At 42.0% G+C, this 11,035-nt stretch overlaps 1 protein-coding gene across 2 annotated transcripts in view; it reads right to left on the bottom strand.

The window, feature by feature from the left end:
* Nucleotides 1-9,507: 9,507 nt before the first annotated feature.
* The window catches only part of ZFAT (zinc finger and AT-hook domain containing), a 210,901-nt gene continuing 209,373 nt past the window's right edge, over nucleotides 9,508-11,035 (bottom strand). For both annotated transcript variants that reach the window (XM_058175106.1, XM_058175105.1), the window contains exon 17: nucleotides 9,508-10,630. The gene's annotated coding sequence lies outside the window, so the exon portion shown is untranslated. The remainder of the gene's footprint in view (nucleotides 10,631-11,035) is intronic.

Here is an 11,035-nt window from a genome sequence, read left to right as displayed (position 1 = left end):
TTATATTAGCTGACATTGCCTTGTGTTTTATTTGAGTTACCTGTGCTGCACTCAGTTATAAAAATAATATCAAACTCATTGTTTTTGGTACTCATCCCGCCTCCCAGAACAGAGGTGGGTTTCAGCAGGTTCTGACCAGTTTTGGAGAACTGGTAGCGGATATTTTGAGTAGTTCGGAGAACCAGTAGTAAAAATTCTGACTGGCCCCGTCCCATCTTTTCTCTGCCTCCGGAGTCCCAGCTGATCGGGAGGAAATGGAGATTTTGCAGTAACCTTCCCCTGGACTGGGGTAGGAATGGAGATTTTACAGTATCCTTCCCCTGCCATGCCCACCAAGCCATGCCACACTCACCAAGCCACACCCACAGAACCAGTAGTAAAAATTTTTGAAACCCACCACTTGTGGGCCGGTGTGCTTGCAGAAATTATATATCTTATCTGCTCTACTTAAGCTAATGAAAATGCCTCCTTTCTTGATCATTCTTTCTTTTGCATTTTAATTTTCTTTGGTTTCACTTTCCTACAAGCGCTTGCTCACAATTCTTTAAAAACACTGAGGCTGCATCTGGATCAAAACTACCATCTGCTTTTTTGGGATGAATAATTCAGTATGGACTGATGGTCTTATCGTCAGAAGATCACCACCCAAGTATGATAGTAACCGTAGCAGAATAAGAATTGGAAGGTACCTTGGAGGTCTTCTAGTCCAACCCTCTGCTCAAGCAGTTCTATACCATTTCAGACTAATCTCGTTAAAAATCTCGTGTTGGAACACCCACGACATCCGGAGGCAAGTCATTCCACTGGTTAATTGTTCTCACTGTCGGGAAATTTCCCCTTAGTTCTATATTGATTCCCTCCTTGATTAGTTTCCATTCATTGCTTCTTGTCCTGCCTTCTGGTACTTTGGAGGATAGGTTGACCCTCCTCTTCCTTGTGGCACCTCCTCAAATAATGGAACACTGCTATCACGTCACCCCAACCCAACGGCATATATTTGAATGAATGAAATAAAAATATTGACATAAACCTACGATCCTTAAAATCCTTAATATGTGCGAACCTGGTTATTATGTAGTGGTTTAGGGAAGGGGTCTCCAACCTTGGCAACTTTAAGCCTGGCGGACTTCAACTTCAAAGCTGGCTCGGGAATTCTGGGAGTTGAAGTCCGCCAGGCTTAAAGTTGCCAAAGTTGGAAATCCCAGGTTTAGGAAAATGATTGGTAAAAGAAGAGAATGGAGTTCAATTCCAATTAGTTATGAAGCTCATTGGCTAATAATTATCCACTCAGGAGGATATGCATTCATATTATGACAGGACTGAGATAACAAAGAACACCTTGTTGGCTTAGCTAAAACAATCAGTCCCTTGATGGCAACAGATTAGTGTGGCTAGACACTGAATAAATAAAGCAGGAAACACATATTATTATAATGGGAATATAATACTTGAAAAAAAAAACCCAATGAAATACTAGTCCTGGTTTACTCATAAAGATGGCATTATGACAAAAAAATATACTTATTTTTTTCTCCCTTTGGTTATATAGTTGCAGAAGGCAACATATTTAGATCGAGGAAGGCATTAATTTCCACACCCAATAAGCAGGGATTGTAGCTGCTGTTATCAGTCTAAATAAGCCAAGCCTTAAATTGCAAGAGATGTGCGTGACAGTGATATATTGGAAGTTTTCTTTTAAATTACACCTGTCATGGGCAGTGGAAATGCAGAGCCCATTTGAAAATAATTTACTTGAAAACGTGTTAGTGACGCATGGTAAATTAAGTTTCCACAATCCCCCCTCGGGTTGCCAGATATTAACACAAGCAATTGTTTAATTGATTCAGGAAGCTTTCTTTGCTAACAGTGTGAATATTGTGACCAATTGCTACCCTCTTCCAAATTCCATTTTTCACGGCAAATGGGCTACAAAAGGAATTTGCTGTTTCAAGGGTTGTTTTTTTTTAAGTGGGGGAAAAAAATTGATATATTTTGCAGAGGTTGTTTTTAGTTCTGCGATTAGGTCAAGGAGTAATCTCTGCAAATGAACAATGAAGTTTAATTGGAAATCACAACCCAAATTCATTTGCTGCGTTAGCCGCACATTTCGTGGGGAATAGAACTGCTAATGAAAAAAAATCCCCATCTAGGGCCATTTAATAGGCATCCAATTTCCTGCTCAGAATAGCTCCCTTTATTTATTTATTTTTCTACACATCCATAATTATTGGCTTCAAGAAACACCATCAGGCACCCAATGTGGAGAAACTACCAAATCGTACTGAAATATCCGATGGAATATACGCACTCCTGGATCCTGAATGGTCCGCAGGGAAAGCCTTAATGATCAGCTGGATATGCGGAAAGATTTCGAAGATCCAGCTGGTTGCTGATTTTCCAGGTATGGCCTAATCAATTCTTATTAACAAGCTCAGACTTTATGCGCAGGATGGAAATTTAATTGGAGCAGTGGGTCCTCTAGGCATGCTCAATGTGCAAATGCTATATTGTCCCTGTCAGGGAGAGCCTGGCTGAGCCAGGGGTATGAGTCAACCAGAAGACAGTTGGGACCTTGGAGGTCTTCTAGTTCAACCCCCTGCTCAAGCAGGAGACCCTGTATCATGTCAGAAAAGTGGCTATCCAGTCTCTTCTTAAAAACCTCCAGTGATGAAGCACCTATAACCTCTGAAGCAAACTCCTCCACTGGTTAATTGTGCTCACTGTTGTTGTGGTCTGCCAGCAGCCTGCAGAGCTGGCAACGAAGTTGGACAGCGATGAGGCTGAGGTGAGGCCAGGGCCATCGGGAAGTGAGGTGCGGACTCCAGAGCCTCCAGAGACTGATAGTAGTGAGACAGAGGAACAGGAGGAGCCTGTCCCTAATGCACTCATGAGAAGAGTTGCCAGAAGGCAAGAGCAGCTCAAGCAAAGAGGATAACGGGAGTAGGGCCAAGAGATGATTGGCCCCTCCCATAAGGCTTAAAACAGACCAGCAATGGCGTTTGAGCTTTGCTGGAAAACACCGTTGGTAGCTTTGTCTTCTTCTTTGTTTGTCTTGCATTTATTTTTGTGACTTCTGAACGTTTGCCAAGAAAGGCCTTGGGCAGTTTGCCTAATTGGACCAAGGTTTGTGATAGGACTGAGGAATTTGTGTTGGGAGGAATTTGCTTTAGTCTGAGTTGAACTACACTGGGAATGAAGTAATTCTCAGCTGTTCGAATAAAGTTTGTTTTTTCATGGACTGAGTTTCTTACTACTTACTTGGACCTGGGTCACAAGAACTGTTAGGAAATTCCAGAGTGCTTCTTTGCTTGATTAGTTTCCATCCATTGTTTCTTGTCTTGCCTTCTGGTGCTTTGGAAAATAAGTTGGCTCCCCTCTTCTTTATGGCAGCCCCTCAAATATTGGAATACTGCTATCATGTTACCCCAAGTCCTTCTTTTCTCTAGACTAGACATGGCCAGTTCTTGCAACCGTTCTTCATGTTTTAGTCTCCAGGCCTTTAATCAATTTAGTTGCTCTTTTTTGCACTTTCCCCCCCCAAAGTCTCAACATCTTATTTGTAATGTGGTGACCAAAGCTGGATGCGGTATCCAGGTCTGGCCTTACTAAGACTTTATAAAGTGGTGCTAATACGTCACATGATTTTGATTCTACGCCTCTGTTTATACAACCAAGGATTGTAGTAGCTTTTTTGGCTGCTACTGCACACTTAAGTGATTGTCCACGAAGATTCAAAGTTTCTTAGTTATTGTTTTTGAGCCAGGTTTCGCCTAATTTGTACTTGTACCTTTGGTTTTTCCTGCCTCGGTTTTAAACCGTGCTTTTCTCCACATTAAATGTCATGTTGTTGGATAGGGCCCATTGTTCAAATCTGTCAAGATCTTGTTGGATCCTGACTTAGTCTTCTGAGTGTTGGCTATTCCTGCCAGCTTAGTGTCACCGGCAAATTTGATGAGTTCCCCTCCTAGTCCCCCATCTAAGTCATTTATGAAGATATTAAAGAGCATTGGGTTAAGGAGGGAATTAGCCTGGAATCTTTACAGTGGTGGATTGCCCCTGGTTCGGACTGGTTCGCAAGAACCAGTACTAAAACCGATGGAAGGTGCCGCCCACTGACCTGGACGTCATCAGGAAGCTTCTACGCACATGGGCCCATTGTGAACAGGTAGTAAAGGCAAGTAGAACCCACCCCTGAATCCTTATGTAGGCACAAAAGGGCAAGGACCAACTTCACTTGGATGATGTTAAATCTTATCTAGAGTCAGGTCCAAAATGTAAAGTCTGGGAAAATTCCTGTGTAAAGAGCATGAGCAATGAAATAGCTAATTGAACTCTTCACACGTGGATCTGGTTGTTGGCGCCTAATTGTAGCCAGGGGTGGGCTTCAAAATTTTTAGCAAGGAGTTCTCTGCCCGGTTGCTGTAGCCATGATAGGTGTGGCCAAGTTGGCCTCCTGCACCACAGCAAGAGGGGGCGGCTTCCCCAGGCTCCAGAGGCCAGAAATGGGCCAGTTTTCAGCCTTCCTGAACTTCCATTAGGCTCATTTTTCACTCTCCCTGAGCCTCTGTGTGCACCCTGCACTTACCTGCATCCAAAACGGGCCACGTGGGGACTCCTGGGAGGGGTGGGGTGGGTGGGGCCAGCCAGGAGTGGGATTTGGGGGTTCTCCAAACTGCACAGAATCTTAGCTAGAGGTTCTCCCGAACCCCTGCGAACCCCCAGCAGCCCACCGCTGACTATATCTCTCTCATTTTAAATTTCATTTTTTCCCCTGCATCTATTCTTTTAAGAAAAAAAAAATCTCATTGAAAAATAAAATCTGAAGAAACGCCACAACGAATTTCTTTGACCGTGAAGCCATTTTCTAAAATACTTTTAGCATTCCTGTCAATTCTATGCCATCTGGAATTTAGGGAAGGTAACCTTTCAACGTTGAAAGCATGGCGTTCCTTTCCAACGTTGCTTTGATCGGTTCATTGTTATGCTTGGCATTAGTGTCTGAAGTGCACCCGGACTCGTTGAACCGGCAGCTCACTTTTCAAAAGCTTCAAAAGCTTCCTGACCCTTCTGCCATTTGCCCCCCCCATCTCCCAGTGCAAAAAATAATAATTTTCACAATTGTGTTATGACTGATAAAGAGGAATTCAGGTAGTCCTCAACGTACGACCGCAATTGAGCCCAAAATTTACGTTGCCAAGTGAGAAATTGGTTAAAGTGAGTTTTGAACCCATTTTACGACTTTTCTTGCCACGTTTGTTCGGTGCATCATTGCGGCTGGTAAATTAGTTACAACGGTTGCTAAGTGAATCTGGTCTCCCCATTGACTTTGCCTCTCAGAAGGTCGCAAAAGAGGATCACATGACCCCGGGGCACAGCGACCGTCGTAAATGTGAGTCAATTGCCAAGTGTCCGAATGTAAATCATGTGACCATGAGGATGCTGCAATGGTCTTAAGTGTGAAAAATGGTCGTAAGTCCCATTTTTCAGTGTTGTTGTAACTTTGAACGATTGCTAAATAAACTGTTGTAAGTCAAGGACCACCTGTATTATATTCTACTGTATACAGGTAGTCCTCGACTTGCCACAAATGAGCCCAAAATTGCTGTTGCTAAGCAAGACAGTTGTTAAGTGAATTTTGCCCCATGTTCCCTGGTTGTTAAGTGAATAATGGCAATTGTTAAGGTAGCAAGATGGTTGTAGAGTGAACCTGGCTTCCCCATTGACTCTTGCTTGTCAGAAAGTCACAAAAGGGGATCACATGACTCCCCGGGACATGGCAACTGTCATAAATATGTACGAGCTGCCGAGTATCTGAATTTTGATTGTGTGACCATGGAGCTGGTGCTAGTCATCAGTGTAAAAAACAGTCATGTCACTTTTCTTCAGTACTGTTGTTAAGTTTGAACGGGCACTAAATGAAGGGTTGTAAGCACTGGTGGGATTCAGTCGGTTCGGGCAAACCAGTAGTTAAATTGCTGGCTGGCCCCTCCTCTCCCCTTCCAGAAGTTCCCAAGTTTTGGCTCCCAGGTAAGTGCAGGGAGGCTTCCTAAGCCCAAAACGAGGCGGTGTGTGTATGATGCCTCCCCCTGGCCTGTTTTTGCTCCCAGGAGGCTACAGAGAGGCCTCTTAGACCCAAAACAGGGCACGGCGGTGCGGGGGGGCGGTACGTTCCCCCCACGGCCTATTTTTGTTCCCAGGGGGGTGCAGGAGGCTGAGTGCTGCCTGTCACACACCCCCAGTCGGTCATTAGGGCAGAGAACCGGCTGTTCAGTTATTTGAATCCCACCACTGGTTGTAAATCGAGGAGTACCTGTACTGTATACACAATAGCGTACAATAATATTGTACATTATATTATATTGCATTCTGACTAATATCCAAGCAACAGGAGACTTTGAAAAGGATTTATTGGCTTGGTGGATTTTCAAGGAAGGGAAAAAAATCAAAGGTTAATGGAGATGTACAATGATGAAGTTGTGGCTATTTGCACATGACTGATAATCTTCCAGGCATGCTCCCCTCAAGCAAAGGAGCTTCCCTCCTTTGGGAAGCTGCTGCCACAGATATTACAAACCTTCTCTTGCTTTCTATTTTCCTGTCTGTACAATTATTTGAGCTGGAGATGATTTACAATTGAAGCTGTGGAAACACCTTTTTACATATTAACAAGACAGTCCTTAAGGTCCACCGAGTAGATTTGGCAACGATAGCGACGTACAGCAGAATTTTTAGGAACCCTTTTTAAGATCACTAACAAACAGGTTTTAAGTTTTAATTCCAAGAGAACGGCACAATCAGTTTGTAATATTTGGTGGGTTGTTTTTTTTTAGCATCCATCATTCATCCCTTTTGTGGAATTAATTTAATCCAGCAATACTCGATACCAATTCAAGTTACTATAAGCAGGTACAGGAAAATAAATTTTAGCTTCCAAGGGAAGCTAGCTATTTTTGAAGCACATATCTGGATATTTATAAGCCTGTAATGTTAGTTTTATTTCATTTCTGCTGCAAAGGGTGACTGGTCAGGTTTTTTGTTTTTTTAACCAAATTATAGTTAGAAACCTAGTTTGCTCCTCTTCCTCCTTCTAAGGTGGAGAGTAATGCATCACCTTAAAACTAATTACCTTGGGCTTCCGGTGGCGCCACCTTCTTCGCTGAGTTCCTAATTAAGGAGCTCCGTACTGAACTTTGTAAAAGCCAGGAAAACGCCGGCTTTAATCTCCTTCCCTGAATGAAAGGGAAAGATAAGAGCTGCGGAGGTGTGGTAGACCTCCCCAGGGGTTTTGTTTTTTATTAAGCAGAGCCCTGAGGGTCGAGTCCCATAAATAATCCTGCCAAGCTCCGACCTTCAGTGCGCGCCTGCAAAAGCAGGAAAAGAAGAAAGTGTCCATCTCTGCTAATTGTCTTATCTTTATGGATTTCTATAAGCAGAAGGAATGAGCACGAGTGAACAACTACTGGATTGCAAGTATTTTTGATTTCCTGACTTCTACCCTTTTAAAAAGAGAAACTTTTTTTTCTTTGTTTCAACTGACTCTTTAAGATGGCGCCTGAAAGGGAGTGAAAGTGAAGAATGGAATTCTAAACAGCCTGTGACAATACGCAAGAAAGATACTTAAAGGAATGGGAAAAATGGATTGACTATATTCAACGTAGATATCAGACTAAGAGTTATCAGACTGTTTTTGAATGATTATAATGTATTATTTTTGATTGTTTTCGGGGGAAGTTAGGAATTGATGATTGTAGGGGTATAATTAAGTTGGGACGAAAAATTTTTAGCATATGTTTTTATTTTTAACTATACCTTGTGCTAGTTCCGGGAAGTCGGGGGGGGGGGAGGGGGGTTGTGAAGGGAGGGGGGAGGGGAGGTGGGGGGAAAGGGGGAAAATTTTTTTCTGTAAAACTTTTTGAATAAAAACAAAAAAAACAAAAAACAAAAAAAAATATATAAGAAAAAAAAACTAATTACCTTTTCAGAATGGAAATAGCATAACCTGATGCAAAAATATACAGGTATAGATTTCAGTTGCAGCAAAAAATAGATTTTGGTGACCAGAAGGTCTCTTCTGTATATTAAGGATTTAAGGCAGCTGGAAGTAACTCCTGAGTAGTGAGAGCTATACTGAATATTTTGGGAAGAGATGATGGACACAAGGAGATTATGACCTGTTTTGGAAGTCAGGGATGGCTTAGCTTTTAGCCACAATGATTTTTTATTATTATTTTCTTTTACACCTAATAATTTGGTTTTTTGACTTATTCGGCTGTGTTACTGTATGTGTGTTGGGAGTGATGCATTATTTTTCCTGTCTCATTGCGAAGGTTTTACTCTATTTTTCTTTTTCTACCGGGTATGGTTTTTTTTTTTTTATGATTGCAAACTGGCAGGAATTTCAATGATTCAGTGGCACACACATTCAATGAATTTAATTATTTAACGTAATAAATAATGGGGAGATATTAAGAATTTATTTCAATTCTTGGTTTTCCTTTGTCTTTTTTTTTTTTTAAAAAAAAACCCCAAACCATATTAAATCTAGATGTGGACTTAATACGTTGCATTCTATCTTTCCAGCAAAAGTACATGGAAAAGAATTGAGATACCGACAGTCAATAATATGCTTGGAAACAGGGTCTGGAGGTCTCCCCCCCCTGCAAAATGGGGTTGCCTATTTAAAACTTGCATTATGTATATTTTAAAATTCCATTTTATTTGACAGAAGTCTTTTCAAGATCTCAGACGTAACAGGTCAGACAAGTTAAACTCTAAGCTGCTTCCTATATCAGAAGATAGAATTTCCTCGCTCAGAATCAAAAATGGGTGCTTTGATAATGTAAAAAAATTCATAGGATAAAAGAAGTCAGGTTATTCCTGTTTTTTTCTCCCCCTCTCCCTTTCTCCCTCAGAATAATAATAATAAAAAAAGAATAATCAATCTCAGATTTCAACTATGACCTGTTGGCATTGTTCCTCAGAGCTCTTCATATGGTTGGGTGCCAATCGTAACGTATCTTCTCTCTTTTCCTTTAAGCAAATTGAGAAGCAACATCTCCCCATAAATCAAGGATGTCCAACCTTGGCGACTTTAAGACCTGTGGACTTCAACTCCCAGAATTCCCCCAGACAGTATGATTGCAACTAGAATTACTGGTCTGGCGGAAACAATCTCGCTCAAAATCGTATCCCGTTTTCTTCATGGAACAGCAAAACGTTCACCCCATTGGTGACCACTTGTTAGAACTATGGACTCAGGGGTCTCCAACCTTGGTCCCTTTAAGACTTGTGGACTTCAACTCCCAGAGTCCCTCAGCCAGCAAAACAAGGTTGGAGACCCCTGATTTAATCCAACCTTGGTCCCTTTAAGACTTGTGGACTTCAACTCCCAGAGTCCCTCAGCCAGCAAAGCAAGGTTGGAGACCCCTGATTTAATCCAACCTTGGTCCCTTTAAGACTTGTGGACTTCAACTCCCAGAGTCCCTCAGCCAGCAAAGCAAGGTTGGAGACCCCTGGACTAAATATTGCCTGAGCTTCCTAGCATCCATTTCCTCCATTCTTCAAGAAGGCTTAGTAAAAATTAAGGCCTTCTCCAGATCAGCCCTGGTGGCCAGTGTACCGTATTTCATGCCAAATTGCTTAGTTTGATAAAGACATATGAACCATAATGGATTGTAAGCTGGGCTTTTCATGAAGAAATGTTCAAACATTTGTCAGACAAGGCAAACAGGACCCCAAACTCCACTTTATCACTCTGGTTTTCACAGCTTTCTTGATGCTAAATTACTTCTCTATGGCTCAAAATTGCATTCATTATGCATTATGGGGAACATAACCCGGCACTATGAACATCAATCAGAAATAGAGTGGCCAAGCTCAGGAAAAAAAGAAAAAAAGTCCACGGTTGTTTTTTTATACTCCTGAAAAACACTGTTGTAATCTTGCAAAGGCGAATAAGGAGGAAAAGCAAAATAAAACTTCAGGGATGGTCAGACCCTCCTCAGCCTTCCCAAATTATTTTCAATCTATGTGCCGCAAATACATGGTAATAATAAAACATTTCCTTTCTCATAGGAGCCTGGGGAAACTACGGCGGCAGCTTTGCATCCTTGAGAAACTGGAAGGAGGTGAAATTAAAAGATGAACGATCTAAAAGAGAACCCAGCTGCTTCAGATAACATTCTCAAGTCTTTTGAAAACTCAAATCACGTTCTGGGGTTTTTCGAAACTCACAAAGGCAAAGCTCCTTTAGAAGATTAAAAGAGTGATTTCTTTTCTAGAAGCAAAGAGGGAAGCCAAAGATGGGAAGAAATTAAAGGATGGAGCTTTATCCTTAGAAGCAGCTACACTGCCTGGGCCTTCTGTTTTTGCCCGATTGTCCTTTTGCTTTCTCAAGAAGCTTTTCAAACGGTGATTAAAAGAGCCTTTTTTTGAAACGCTACAATTTTCTTAAAGTGCATGTAACACACCCAGATAGTTTTATCGAGCCTCGCGGCACATTGCCAGTGATCGCTCCTCCTGGTTTGTTGGCTGGGGTCTCCTCACACAGATGCTTGTTCAGGATGCTTATTTGATCCCTGAAGAAGGTACCGGGATCGGTGTAATAAGAGGCTGTGATCTCTTGAGTTCCCTGGGAGAAAGGAAAGATTCGTGGGGAAAAAAAGGCATTAAAAAAAACAAAAACAGAAATGGCTCATGGCTCAGTGAGTGTCAAAATATCTCCTGCGAAAAGCCATTAGGGGAAGTCCTTGACTTACAACCATTTGTTTAGTGACCCCTCAAAGTTACAATGCCACTGAAAAAGTGACTTGCAGCTGGTCCTCACACTTATGACCAGTGTACCATCTCCATGGTGACATGATTAAAATTCAGGCGCTTGGCAACCGGCATGTACTTACAATAGTTGCCGTATCCTGGGGTCATGTGATCGCCCATTTGTAATCTTCCCAGCTGGCTTCCAACCAAGTCAATGAGAGAAGCTGGGTTTGCTTAATGGCCATGTGATTCACATAAGAATTGCAGGGATTCACGTAAC

This window comes from Ahaetulla prasina, chromosome 3 (assembly GCF_028640845.1).
Source record: "Ahaetulla prasina isolate Xishuangbanna chromosome 3, ASM2864084v1, whole genome shotgun sequence".
NCBI lineage: Eukaryota > Metazoa > Chordata > Lepidosauria > Squamata > Colubridae > Ahaetulla > Ahaetulla prasina.
Note: the sequence above shows the minus strand (reverse complement) of the source record. Positions and strands in the feature narration are given on the sequence as shown.